Source organism: Salmo salar, chromosome 18 (assembly GCF_965601325.2).
Source record: "Salmo salar chromosome 18, fSalSal1, whole genome shotgun sequence".
Lineage (NCBI taxonomy): Eukaryota > Metazoa > Chordata > Actinopteri > Salmoniformes > Salmonidae > Salmo > Salmo salar.
Genome location: NC_138308.1, coordinates 64,958,923 through 64,971,798, shown reverse-complemented (window position 1 = coordinate 64,971,798; position 12,876 = coordinate 64,958,923). Strand labels below are relative to the sequence as shown.

At 43.5% G+C, this 12,876-nt stretch overlaps 1 non-coding gene across 1 annotated transcript; it reads right to left on the bottom strand.

Moving 5' to 3' along the window:
• Window positions 1-11,369: 11,369 nt before the first annotated feature.
• Window positions 11,370-11,456, bottom strand: trnav-uac (transfer RNA valine (anticodon UAC)). The gene is given in 2 exon segments: window positions 11,370-11,405; window positions 11,418-11,456. It is a non-coding gene; the product is annotated as a tRNA-Val (tRNA).
• Between the last annotated feature and the right edge of the window lie 1,420 nt (window positions 11,457-12,876).

Sequence of the window (12,876 nt, the reverse complement as noted above, 5' to 3'; positions counted from 1 at the left end):
ATTAGAACAACCAATGCTTTGAGAGGTGGGCCGTCTTTCCTTCCAGTGAATGAAATACAGACAGGGAGAGACAATAAGAAAGAAAGTGCCCTGGGCACTATAAACCATTTTCAAACGTTTGTCTCGTTGTGGGGCCTAAAAACCATTGAGAAACTCATTCAAAACCTTGACAAAATCCTTCAGTTCCAAATTATGGAACTATTCATGGAGAATATTACCTTTCTATTTCTTATTTCAGACACTCCTATTCAAGCAATAGTAATCAATCAAACTTCATTGATAAAGCCCTTCTTACATAGGCTGATGTCACTAAGTGCTGTACAGAAACAGCCTAAAACCCAAAACAGCAAGCAATGCAGGTGTAGAAGAACGGTGGCTAGGAAAAACTCCCTAGAAATGCCGGAACCTAGGAAGAAACCTAGAGAGGAACCAGGCTATGAGGTGTGGCAAGTCCTTTTCTGGCTGTGCCGGGTGGAGATTATAACAGAACATGGCCAAGATGTTCATAGATGACCAGCAGATCCCCTGCTGTTTTTGTACATTTGCCCACTGACAAAGAAATGATCAGTCTATAATTGTAATGCTAGGTTTATTTGAACAGTGAGAGACAGAACAACAACAAAAATCCAGAAAAACACATGTCAAAAATGTTATAAATTGATTTGCATTTTAATGAGAGAAATAAGTATTTGACCCCCTCTCAATCAGAAAGATCTCTGGTTCCCAGGTGTTTTTTAACCTGGTTGGGATAGGGGGCAGTATTTTCATGGCCGGATAAAAAACGTACCCGATTTAATCTGGTTACTACTCCTGCCCAAAAACTAGAATATGCATATAATTAGTAGATTTGGATAGAAAACACTCCAAAGATTCTAAAACTGTTTGAATGGTGTCTGTGAGTATAACAGAACTCATATGGCAGGCCAAAACCTGAGAAGATTCTATACAGGAAGTGCCCTCTCTGACAATTTGTTCTCCTTCTAGGGCATCTCTATCAAAAATACAGCATCTCTGCTGTAACGTAACATTTTCTAAGGCTTTTAATGGCTCTCAGAAGGCGCCAGAAAGTGGAATGAGAGCTCTCCAGTCTCTGGGCGAAAAACAGCAGGAGTTTTTGTGAGTGGTCCTGCTGAGAAAAATGACACTGGAGCAATCGTGCACGAGACGACTCAATTTTTTTCTTTCAGTGTTTGAACGAATACAACGTCGCCCAGTTGGAATATTATCGCTATTTTACGAGAAAAATAGCATAAATAATGTATTTTAAACAGCGTTTGACATGCTTGGAAGTACAGTAATGGAATATTTTGAACGAACAAAACGGAGCAATTTGGATATAACTATGGATTATTTGGAACCAAAACAACACTTGTTGAAGTCCTGGGAGTGCATTCTGACGAAGAACAGCAAAGGTAATCCAATTTTTCTTATAGTAATTCTGAGTTTAGTGAACGCCAAACTTGGTGGGTGTCAAATTAGCTAGCCCGTGATGGAGAGCTATCTACTCAGAATATTGCAAAATGTGCTTTTGCCACAAGCGTCCCACCTAGCCCATAGAGGTTAACCTGTTATGGCTAGGGGGCAGTATTTTCACGGCTGGATAAAAAACATACCCGATTTAATAACAGAACTCATTTGGCAGACCAAAACCTGAGAAGATTTTGTACAGGAAGTACCCTGTCTGATCATTTCTTGGCCTTCTTTATCATCTCTATCCATTACAAAGGATCTCTGCTCTTACGTGACACTTCCTACGGCTGCCACAGGCTCTCAGAAGGCGGCAAAAAGCTGAATGACGTAATTCAAAGCCCTGGCTGAAACACATTATCGCGTTTGTCAAGTGGCCGATCAGGGGACAGTGGGCTTAGGCGCGTGCACTGGCCGCCCCCGTCTTTCTGTTTTTCCCTCTATTTACCGAAACTCAGATTCCCGGTCGGAATATTATCGCTTTTTTTTACGAGAAAAATGGCATAAAAATTGATTTTAAACAGCGGTTGACATGCTTCGAAGTACGGTAATGAAATATTTAGAAATCTTTTGTCACGAAATGCGCCATGCGTGCGACCCTTATTTACCATTCGGATAGTGTCTGGAACGCAGCACTAACCTTTGATCTTCATCAGATGACACTCCTAGGACATTATGTTATACAATACATGCATGTTTTGTTCAATCAAGTTCATATTTATATCAAAAACCAGCTTTTTACATTAGCATGTGACGTTCAGAACTAGCATTCCCACCGAACACTTCCGGTGAATTTACTAAATTACTCACGATAAACGTTCACAAAAAACATAACAATTATTTTAAGAATTATAGATACAGAACTCCTTTATGCAATCGCAGTGTCCGATTTTAAAATAGCTTTTTGGTGAAAGCACATTTTGCAATATTCTAAGTACATAGCCCAGGCATCACGGGCTCGCTATTTAGACACCCGGCAAGTTTAGCACTCAACATAATCATATTTACTATAAGAAAAATTGGATTACCTTTGGTGTTCTTCGTCAGAATGCACTCCCAGGACTTCTACTTCAATAACAAATGTTGGTTTGGTTCCAAATAATCCATAGTTATATCCAAATAGCTGCGTTTTGTTGTGCGTTCAAGACACTATCCGAAGCGCCCGGCGCATTTCGTGACATAAAAATTCAAAAATATTCCATTACCGTACTTCCAAGCATGTCAAACGCTGTTTAAAATACATTATTTAAGCAATTTTTCTCGTAAAAAAGCGATAATATTCCGACCAGGAGTCGTTGTTTTTGTTCAAAGACTGAAAATGAAAACATGGAGTCGTCTCGTGCACGCGCGCACCAGTCTCATTGTTCTCAGATCGACCACTTACCAAATGCGCTACTGTTTTTCAGCCATGGCCTGCAAAGTCATCATTCAACGTTCTGGCGCCTTCTGAGAGCCTATGGGAGTGTTTGAAAATGTCACGTTACAGCAGAGATCCCCTGTTTTGGATAGAGATGATCAAGAAGGCCAAGAAATGGTCAGAGAGGGCGCTTCCTGTTTGGAATCTTCTCAGGTTTTGGCCTGCCAAATGAGTTCTGTTATACTCACAGACACCATTCAAACTGTTTTAGAAACTTTGGAGTATTTTCTATCCAAAGCTAATAATTATATGCATATTCTAGTTTCTGGGCAGGAGTAATAATCAGATTAAATCGGGTACGTTTTTATCTGGCCGTGAAAATACTGCCCCCGATCAATAACAAGTTAAACTACATCTTTAATAATAAGAGCTTTGTAAAAGCATATGACTTTCAATGATGCGCTATCTCTAATGAACCATTGAAAGTGTCAACACAAAATTAAAGATATTTTATAGCCAAGATACACCCGTCTCAACGTACATGACGAACCACAGATACATAGAATGGGTCACAAGGTTAACCTCTTACATCTAGACGTTCCGCTAGCGGAACACCTGCTCCAATTTCCAATGATAGGCGTGGCGCGAATTACAAATTTCTCAAAAATACAAAAACTTCAATTTTTCAAACATATCACTATTTCACAGCATTTTAAAGACAAGACTCCCCTTTATCTAACCACACTGTCCGATTTCAAAAAGGCTTTACAGCGAAAGCAAAACATTAGATTATGTCAGCAGAGTACCAAGCCAGAAATAATCAGACACCCATTTTTCAAGCTAGCATATAATGTCACAAAAACCCAGAAGACTGCTAAATGCAGCACTAACCTTTGATGATCTTCATCAGATGACACACCTAGGACATTATGTTATACAATACATGCATGTTTTGTTCAATCAAGTTCATATTTATATCAAAAAACAGCTTTTTACATTAGCATGTGACGTTCAGAACTAGCATACCCCCCGCAAACTTCCGGGGAATTTGCTAACAATTTACTAAATTACTCACGATAAACGTTCACAAAAAGCATAACAATTATTTTAAGAATTATAGATACAGAACTCCTCTATGCACTCGATATGTCCGATTTTAAAATAGCTTTTTGGTGAAAGCACATTTTGCAATATTCTAAGTACATAGCCCAGCCATCACGGGCTAGCTATTTAGACACCCGGCAAGTTTAGCACTCACCAATATCAGATTTACTATTATAAAAGTTTGATTACCTTTTGTTGTCTTCGTCAGAATGCACTCCCAGGACTGCTACTTCAATAACAAATGTTGGTTTGGTCCAAAATAATCCATCGTTATATCCGAATAGCGGCGTTTTGTTCGTGCGTTCCAGACACTATCCGAAATAGTAAAGAAGTGTCACGCGCTTGGCGCAATTCGTGACAATAAAATTCTAAGTATTCCATTACCGTACTTCGAAGCATGTCAACCGCTGTTTAAAATCAATTTTTACGACATTTTTCTCGTAGAAAAGCGATAATATTCCGACAGGGAATCTCCTTTTCGGCAAACAGAGGAAAAAATCCCAAAGGCGGGGGCGGTCGGGGTCACGCGCATAAGCTAGTGTCTCTTGATGGGCCACTTGAGAAAGGCGATAATGTGTTTCAGCCTGGGGCTGGAATGACGACATTCTGTTTTTTCCCGGGCTCTGAGCGCCTATGGACGACGTGGGAAGTGTCACGTTAGAGCAGAGATCCTTAGTAAATGATAGAGATGGAAAAGAAGTTCAACAAATGGTCAGACAGGCCACTTCCTGTAAAGGAATCTCTCAGGTTTTGACCTGCCATTTGAGTTCTGTTATACTCACAGACACCATTCAAACAGTTTTAGAAAATTTAGGGTGTTTTCTATCCATATGTAATACGTATATGCATATTCTAGTTACTGAGTAGGAGTGGTAACCAGATTAAATCGGGTATGTTTTTTATCCAGCCGTGTCAATGCTGCCCCCTAGCCCTAACAGGTTAAGTTTTGTATGAAAGATATCTATAAAACATAGCAGACAACAACTGCTGTGTCAACAGTTTTCATTGTATTGACCAGTGTCTGGTCCTCCTACTCCAAACTGGAACCGTCTCTCCCTGGTACAGTATAGAACAGAACCATTAGCTCATGTTATCTGGAATGCTCTTTAGGCTTTATTACCCAAAGACATCGTAAATCTCCTCTGTAGGCGCTATCTCATAGAGGCCCATCCTCAGTAAGACGCACACACATATGTAGACAATGTTCCATTCTGTCTTCTTCCCTTTCTGATATTCTGAATAGCACCAGGGACATGTGAAAGATAAGCCTGACCTCTCCCCTCTATGGGCCCCAAGTAACTGAGCCCTAGCTAAGGGAAGACGTGCAACTGTCAACACCAGAGTCCAAAGGGATACATTCTCATGACGAGTATCTCACATAACCATATTATGCAAATAAAACATCTTAAAACCTCTTGAGGATACCCTAGGATAGGGGGCGCCACAGCGCATTTTGAAAAAAATTCGTTCCCATTTCAACGGCCTACTAATCAAACTCAGAAGCTAGGACATGCATATACTTATTTTAAATGGATAGAAAACACCCTAAAGTTTCTAAAACTGTTTGAATGGTGTCACTCATATGGCAGTCAAAACCCCGAGACCGATTGAACCAGGAAGTGGAATTCTGAATTGTGGACTCGATTTCTCATCTTTCCCTATTAATCACACCGTTAACAATGGTTCAGTGAGCACTTCCTATTGCTTCCACTAGATGTCGCCAGTCTTTTCACAGTGGTTTGAGCCTTATACAGTCGAAACTCAGTGAATGAGACGCATTGGAAATTGGTCACAGGGGATGGGCCATCACCATTATGACGCCGGCGGACCTGTCTACCCCCACCTTTGGAAACGTTTCAAAACACTCTACAACCGTCCCCGTCGAATCTGATTGGCTCTCTTGGTGTTACAGGCCCTGAAGATTAATGTTTTACAACGTTTGACATGTTTGAACGAACCTAAAGGCGGGAAAATCTCATTTTATCCGAAACTGCAGCCCTGCGCACGTCGGAGAATTTGGAGAGAGCCCTAGGACGCGCTACCAACAGCAGGCTAATGGAAATGAAGGATGGACTTTTTCGACCGAAAATACATCTGTTGTGGACCTGGGATTTCTGGAAGTGCTTTCTGATGAAGACAACTAAAGGTAGGCGATTATTGAAAATATTATACAAGATGAGATGTGACATGCGATTGTTCCAAGATGGCGCAGAGCTCGGTATATTAGCTCATTTTCTGAGTATCGCATCTCCTTTTATTGCAAAGTGTGATTACCCAGTAAAGTTAATTTAAAATCTGGTATGACAGGTGTTCTCAAGAGAGATTCATCTATAAATGTTAGATTGACAATATAAATTTAAAAAATCGTTTTCGAATAGTAATTTAGGGAATTGTAGCACTGTTTCCCGGGACGCATTTGAGGGGAAAATAGTTAGTCAACGTCAGACGCCGATGTAAAATGCTGTTTTTATATATAAATATGACCTTTATTGAACAAAAGAATGCATGCATTGTGTAACATGATGTCCTAGGTGTGTCATCTGATGAAGTTTGTAAAAGGTTAGTGCTGTTTTTTGGTTATTTGTGATGCAAGTGGTTGGTCGGAAAATGGCTATGTTGCTGCTTTTTACGATGGACTCATCTAACATAATCTAATGATTTGCTTTTCCTGTAAAACCTTTTTGAAATCGGACGACGTGGGTCGATTCAGGAGAGGTGTATCTATAAAACAAAAACAAAATTTATGCTAATTGGCGATATGATTTTTCGCTGGATTTTGATCCCGCTGATGGGATGAGACGCTGAAGAGTATCTATGTTACCCAAATAATTCTGATTCATCCACTACAAAGACCAAGCCTCTTGGTGAGAAGGTGACAACAGTTGGTGTGATTATTCACAAATGGAAGAAACACAAAAAAACTAAAAAATCTCCCTCGGCCTGGGTCTCCATGCAAGATCTCACCTTGTGGAGTAGCAATGATCATGAGAACGGTGAGGAATCAGCCCAGAACTACACAGGAGGATCTTGTCAATGATTTCAAGGCAGCTGGGACCATAGTCACCAAGAAAACAATTGGTAACACACTACGCCGTGAAGGACTGAAATCCTGCAGCGCCCGCAAGATCCCCCTGCTCAAGAAAGCACATATACATGCCCGTCTGAAGTTTGCCAATGAACATCTGAATGATTCAGAGGACAACTGGGTGAAAGTGTTGTGGTCAGATGAGACCAAAATGGAGCTCTTTGGCATCAACTCAACTCACCGTGTTTGGAGGAGGAGGAATGCTGCCTATGACCCCAAGAGCACCATCCCCACCGTCAAACATGGAGGTGGAAACATTATGCTTTGGGGGTGTTTTTCTGCTAAGGGGACAGGACAACTTCACCGCATCAAAGGGACGATGGACGGGGCCATGTACTGTCAAATCTTGGGTGAGAACCTCCTTCCCTCAGCCAGGGCATTGAAAATGGGTCGTGGATGGGTATTCCAGCATGACAATGACCCAAAATACACGGCCAAGGCAACAAAGGAGTGGCTGAAGAAGAAGCACGTTAACCTGTTAGGAGTAGTAACCAGATTAAATCGGGTACGTTTTTTATCCGGCTGTGTCAATACTGCCCCCTAGCCCTAACAGGTTAAACGGGAAAAACCCAGAAGCGTTGCAGTTTTGACACACTCAAATTGGTGCGCCTGGCACCTACTACCATACCCCGTTCAAACAAAGGCACTTAAATCGTTAAGAGCAAATGACAAATGTTTCTTGGCACTCTTCATCTTCATCTCTCTTACTGCCCCTGTCTCCTCCATGCCGGCAGTGCACTCCCTGCATCCAACAGCTGCTCTGGTCCCCGGCTCCCTTGCCTCTTGCAACTACTTTTCTCTCCGGCCCCACTGGACCCATAACTGCTGCTGCAGTGACTCACCCACCCTCTCTCTCAGCATACTGCTTCCTCTACCCCCTCCTCCTCATGCTCTCACGCTCTATCTCTGCCGGCGGTGCAACTAGTCTCTACCTTGCTTGCGCTATCTTCACAGCCTCAGTTCCTCTCCCACCTCAGGTCTCACTGGCCCCGTGACCGCTTCTCCGGCAGCGGCTCACCCTCTCCATCTGCCGTGTCAACCTCTCTCTTTCCTTCAGGTGTCGCTGAACTCCTGGCTCCCTTGCCTGCGCCATCTTCACAGCCACCACTCCAGCTTCTCCTCTTCTTTCTGCCAGCAGCGACCTCTCATATCCCCACCTACTTAGCCAGTTACTTGACTTCCGGCCCCCGCAGAGGTCTGGCCCTCCCAGCTGCGACTGTCTCTGTTCCGGTCTTCACTGCCAGCCGCTCTGGCCTCCTGGCTACATAGCTTGTGCCATCTTCACAGCCTCTAGCACAGCATTTCCCAAACAGGGGTCGAGACCCCATGTGGGGTCACCTGATTTGACAATGGGGTTGCGAGAAGAAAAATAAATAAATAAATTGCCCGTAGTTCATAAAACTGGGGTTACTTCTGTAACCTCCGATAGCTGCTAGATGTGGTTGTAATAAACAGAGAGGTTTCTGCTTTCTTCCTACAAATATGGTGCTATCTTTTGAACAGTTTAAGCTACATTATTATGACCCCATCACTGAAAGAGAAGACTCTCAGGAACACATATGTATCTTCTGTACTTCCAAATACCTTTCTGGTGCACTTCAAACCATACTGCCTTCAGATTGGAATACGGTCAAAAGTACTGTCAGGCTGATTTGTAAGACTGTCATAGTCCCAATTTAAGAAAGGAAACATTGGCCATACAACACTTTTTTTAAGATGGTGCGGTTTCAAAAACGTTTTGATATCAAAATGGGGTTGGGGGCAAAAAAGCTTGGGAACCCCTACGTTAGCAGCTCTTTCCATCTCAGGTCCCGCTGGCTGCGTATCCGCAGCTACAGCAGTGGCTCACCCGCTCTCTCTGCTAATGACGACCCCTCTTCCCCTCAGGTCTCACTGGTCCTGTGACCACTGCTCCGGCAGCGGCTCACCCCCTCTTTCTGCCAGTTACGACCTCTCTCCCCACCTCAGGTCCCTCTGGCCAAGTGCAGCTGCTCACCACCTCTCTCTGCCAGTGACGCTCTCTCCCCACCTCAGGCCCCACCGGCCCATGATCACTACTCCCACGGTGACACACCCTCCCTCTCACCAGTGACGACCTCGGTCGCCTCTGGTCATACTGGTCTTGTGACCGCCACCCCTGCAGTGCTCAGCTGGTTCAGCCAACTACAATATCTGTACCTGCTGCTCCTGTTGCTCCAGCTGTGGCTCGGCCCCTGTTCCTCACAGCTATGGACTTCTCTCAGTTCAGTGAGCCGACTGCCTCGATGGTCCAGTTTTCACTGCTGGTTGCAGCCCCGCCCTCCGGCTCACCATTCCCTCTTGATGGCTACCCTGGCTCTTCCTCCACTCAACACACTCCACTTCAATTCACATCCAGTATCTTCTTTCGATTTGCCAACAGATCCTACAAGGTCCTGCTGGCCCTGTGACCACTACTACAGCAGTGGCTCACCTCTTCTCTCTGCCAGACACTCCCTGGCCATTCATTTTGGTGGCACAACAATCACCTGTTTTCTACGGTCACTGCCTCTATGCTCCTGCAGTGGAATGTCTGCAGGTACTGGGTGCTCTCTCAAAATATACTGTTGCCTCTTTGTCCGCAGGGTGTCCATCGCCTGCGACTTCTGCGGTCATCCATCCCACCCTGCCTGCATCTTGTCTCCCCGGACGCCAGTGGACCCTGATGAATCCACCACACTGCCTCTGCTTGCTGCTCCGCTATTCCACCTTCCATCCTCCAGTCATCGTCCCCCATGCTCCAATGGCCTTCGACACCCATTTGACACTCCAGGGGTAGCCCCTCTTCTGCCAGTGATGACCTCTCTCTACACCTCTGGCCCCATTGGTCCCGTGACTTTCACCCCCACATCGTCTCACCTTCCATCCCTACCAGCATGAACTGCCTCATCCAAGCCAGCTCAGCCAGTTACTTGCCAACCACTCCTGCAGCAGTTCGGCCCCTGGTCTTAACAGCTGAGACCCTGTCCTAGATCAGTAACCAACTGCCTCAGTTGATGTCTACAACTGCCGGCCACATCCCAGGCTCACCGAAGTCCGCACAATCCCAGACAAATACTATCCCTGTACTTCTATCCTTCTGACTAGATCTCCGGACACTGTTTCCGCATCAGAGCTGTAACAATGACTTCTCGAAATGGCAACCCAGACCACACCGTACAACTCCTCGGACACTGGTCCTCTCAAGCCTATCATACACCAGCTCTGGGTTGTGCCGTGGGGGAAATCTTTGTGGGCTATACTTGGCCTTGTCTCAGGATGGTAGGTTGGTGGTTGGAGATGTCCCTCTAGCCCTTTCACGCGTGAGTTCCAAATATCTCTAACGGTTGCCACAGCGTGAGTTTTTTTATGCACGTGATGTTAGAATGTTCTCTCCATTCCAGAATGTGATTGTTACGTAACAGTGCATTTAATCCGCGCTGCCCTCAAACCAAAGCACGCAGACTGTTTTTATTTATAGGCTGTTTCAACTTCAATTTCAAATGATTTTCTAACAAGTTTTTATTTTCTAAGAACAGTTTGAATTTAGGTGTGTTCCGCCTCCTCATTCATTCACATAAAAATAGTCATTTTTACTTTTGCGGACAATTTAATTTTTGGGACATTTCTGACCCGGACAAAATTCCCCAAGCACTTTCCAATTGTTTGTGCAGTTCAAGTCTGCAGACATTTGCTAATCTCCCGTCAGAACAGGATCTGCACACGTGTTCACATTTTCCATCTGTTGCCCTCATTGTTTTCGTTACTAATAATAACTTTGGAAATGTGTGCGTTTCTATTAAAGTAAGTGCATTATTACGTTGTAATAGTTTATGTATGTCGTTTCTATTGTAGCGTACTGTATGTATGGAGCATAATAGATTTGTGTATATTCTTTATAACCGCGGACACGTGAGGTAACGTTACTAATTTTATAACCTTTATGTTATATTCAATCGTGCTTAGGTAGCTAGCTACATTTTTCTATCAGCTCTGTAAAACAATGCTAATTGCGTCAGAGAAGTATTATCTTGTGTTGTATTTTGAAGCTACATGGCCTTATGACTCCCTAGTGGCGCAGCGGTCAAAGGCACAGCACGGGGTAAAAGGCACAGCACGGTGCTAGAGACGTCACTACAGACTCCCTGGTTCAAATCCATGCTGCGTTTCTAAGTAAGTGCCTTATTACGTTATAATAGTTTCCGTATGCGTAGCGAGAATAATGTATACTTCTTATAAGCGAGGGGACGTTACTCATTTTATAACTTTACATTTTAGTCATTTAGCAGACACTCTTATCCAGAGCAACTTACAGTAGTGAATGAATACATTTCATACGTTTTTTTTTTCTTCCGTACTGGCCCCCTGTGGGAATCGAACCCACAACCCTGGCGTTGCAAACACCATTGTAAACACCATGCTCTACCAATTGAGCCACAGGGAGGCCCACCTTCATGGTGTTATATTCAATCGTGCTTAGGTAGCTAGCTACATTCTTCTATTAGCTCTGTAAAACAATGCTAGTTGCGTCAGAGAAGTATTATCTTGTGTTGTATTTTGAAGCTACATGGCCTTATGACTCCCTAGTGGCGCAGCGCTCAAAGGCACTGCATCTCAGTGCTAGAGGCATTACTACAGACACCCTGGTTCAAATCCAGGCTGTATCACAACTGGCTGTGATTGGGAGTCCCATAGGGCAGCGCACAATTGGCCCAGCGTTGTCCGAGTTTGGCCGGTGTAGGCTATCATTGTAAATAATAATTTGCTGTTAAATGACTTGCCTAGTTAAATAAAATAAAACATATGACCATGGTTTGTTTATTTGGTCTATTCAGCATAGCTCTGTTCTGCCCTGCCTTGCCCCCTTGTGGAGCTCAAAAGTTAGTTTCTTACTGTTATAACTCAAATCTGTGATTTTGTCAATGCAATAAACTATTTTTATAGCTGTGTTTATTATGTTATTTGTAATATTGTTTTATTGCTATATCCTTATATTGTATTCTAATTAATAATTCCTCTTTATTCTGTACTTTCAGAAACCACAAACAATATTTGCCAATATCATAACTGGACATCTTTCGAGCTGAAGATTGAGGACAGCTTTTGTATGCTAACGTTCTCTCAACAGTTTTACTGGATGGAAACACAGCAAGAAAACACATAGGCCAATATGTAATAGTCGTCTATTTTATTGAAGTATTGGTAGTTGGTTCAACAACAACTTGTTTTACTAGAGGACAAAAAATTTAATATGCATAACCCATATTTAATATTCATGCAGTGACTGAACAACAACTGCATTTCCACCCCCACCTCTAAAGGCATAGTATCATGGCAGGTCACCTGTCAAGTCACCTGTCAGGTCAGTCAGTCACTTATTGCTGCAGATGTGCTCAATAATGCTTGAGCATGTGATACTCCTCAAAGCATGGTGAAATACATAGAGGTGTATCACAAGCTAAACACATGTATTTTGTCATCTTCCTCTGCTTACTTCTCCTGGCGCCAGACAGGCAGACTTTGCAGTGCCTCCGTGTGCGACTACCTTGAGCAGCAGTTTGAGGGACTTTGCAGGGAAAATGCCGTGCAGTGAGGCGTAGGGGATTGTCTACAGCAGGGCGACCCCCAGTGGAGGGGCGCCGAGGGGTGTGGTGCTCCTCCAACAGCTCTCTCATGAGGTTCTCTCTGTATTTTTGGTAGGTAATTACTTTACCTATGAGGGAGTGGGGAGGATGAGGAAAGTTAGAGGATGATGAGGCAGTGGGTAGGTTGGTGAGATATTGTCACTGTAATTGCATAATGGATTTGTATGTGAACTGTACATCCAATTACAAAAATACCTTGTTCAGTAATCATCTCACCTGTT